Raw genomic sequence first — 2,493 nt, forward strand, 5'->3', positions numbered from 1 at the left:
GATACATGTGTCAGAACTAGAACAGCTACTTCAAGTGAATGTCTTTACAATTCTTTTCTTTCTCATACTGAACCAAAAAAACTGGAAGAAGCTCTTCAAGATGCTGATTGGGTGCAAGCAATGCAGGAAGAGTTAAATGAATTTGAAAGAAATAAAGTCTGGACCCTAGTGCCAAGACCAAAGAACAGATCTGTTGTTGGTACAAAGTGGGTATTCAGAAACAAAACTGATAGTGATGGCATAATTACAAGGAATAAAGCAAGGTTGGTTGTAAAAGGATATTCTCAACATGAGGGAATTGATTATGATGAAACATTTGCACCAGTTGCTAGATTGGAAGCCATAAGGATATTTTTGGCTTATGCTGCTCACAAAAAGTTTACTGTCTTTCAAATGGATGTGACAAGTGCTTTTCTCAATGGAGAATTGGAGGAGGAAGTATATGTTGAACAACCTCCAGGCTTTGTCGATCCCAAATATTTAAATCATGTCTACAGGCTTGATAAAGCACTTTATGGCCTTAAGCAAGCTCCTAGAGCATGGTATGAGACTTTAGCTCAGTTTTTTCTGGAAAATGGATTTAACAGAGGAACTATAGACAAAACACTATTCTACCTCAATCATGGAAAGGACTTACTTCTGGTTCAGATTTATGTTGATGATATCATCTTTGGTTCTACAAATGACAGAATTTGCAAAAAGTTTGCCAAACTGATGCAGTCAAGATATCAAATGAGTATGATGGGGGAACATAGCTATTTTCTGGGCCTTCAAGTCAAGCAGAATGAAGAATGCACTTTTATTTGTCAAACTAAGTACACCATAAACTTGCTGAAGAAATTTGGAATGCAAGATTGTTCAAGTGCATCCATTCCCATGGCCACTGCAACAAAACTGGATAAGGATACTGGTAAATCAGTAGATATTACTGATTACAGAGGTATGATTGGCTCTCTACTCTATCTAACTGCTAGTAGACCTGATATCATGTATGCTACCTGTCTTTGTGCAAGATTTCAAGGAGATCCAAGAGAACCTCACTTAACAGCTGTGAAAAGAATATTCAAATATCTTTAGGGAACAGCTGATCTGGGATTGTGGTATCCCAGAGAATCATATTTTAAACTAATAGGTTACTCAGATACAGATTTTGCAGGTTACAAAATTGACAGGAAGAGCACAAGTGGAAGCTGCCAATTTCTTGGAGGCAGATTGGTTTCTTGGTTCTAAAACAAAAGTCAATTTCCACATCAACTGCAGAAGCAGAATACATTGCTGCAGGAAGCTGTTGTGCACAGATTCTTTGGATGAAGAATCAGTTACTGGATTATGGGTTAACATATTTTAAAATCCCTATTTACTATGATAATCAAAGTGCTATTGCTATGACAGGTAATCCAGTTCAACACTCAATGACAAAGCATATCAGCATAAGGTACCACTTCATAAGGGAACATGTAGGTGAAGGTACAGTGGAATTGCACTTTGTTCAAACAGATCAACAACTAGCAGATATCTTCACAAAACCACTGTGTGAAGCTACTTTTACAAGATTGGTAAATGAACTTGGAATGGTTTCAGGTTCTTTCTCTAAATCTGTTTAGTTTTGTTCTGATACATCAGACTTTATGATCAGTATTTACAGATATTATACTCTTTGTGTATTCTGTGCCTAATTGAAAATTGATTAAGTACTGATTGTTGTCTGATGTGAATTTCTAAACTTTGATAGTGAAATGATTGTTTTTGTGACTATTCAATCCTATGAGGATAACTGTGCTAGATGCTGACCAAGTAGTCTTTAATATACAAGAGATCCCATGTTAGAAGTAATTATTTATGTGGAAATCTATTGACACAAGCAAATTCTGATATTGAGCTTAGTCACGTTTACTTTGTCTATCTTATTACTAAGTCAAAAACTAGAATAATGCTTCTAATTTGTTAAGTTCTGATGCTAGTAAATCTGCTGAATGTACTAAGTGGTGATAAACCTCACTTATCAAAAGAAAAAGAAAAAAAAGGGAATAAAAATCAGGTAATCCTTTGAGATCTAGAGTAAAAATGTGGAAGGGACTGTTGGGAACCACGAACTTGGGGTGTTACTACGTTTTATGATAAAGATTACGAAAAGAAAATCACCTTGTTAACGGTTGATTCTACACTCTTCTATTGTATTCCCAAATTCCCTTGAGCGAAGTGTGGCCTCCGTCTTCTCAAGTTATCCTCTCTTCTTACTTCTTGGTGGCTACAATATGTTTTCACACACTACCAAGCAAAAAGAGAATAAGAATATATATAGGCTACAATAGGGACCATGGATAATTAGGTTAGGCCTTATAATTACATCTTGATCCTAGCCCAATGTAATTAAATATTAATTCAATCCACTAAAGAATTAATATTTGCACTACCTTTCCTAATACCGCAATTTAAATAATTAATTCGGTTCCAATATTATTTGCTTATTAAATTCCCCATGTTTAAAATATC

This window comes from Apium graveolens, chromosome 6 (assembly GCF_009905375.1).
Source record: "Apium graveolens cultivar Ventura chromosome 6, ASM990537v1, whole genome shotgun sequence".
Classification (NCBI taxonomy): Eukaryota; Viridiplantae; Streptophyta; class Magnoliopsida; order Apiales; family Apiaceae; genus Apium; species Apium graveolens.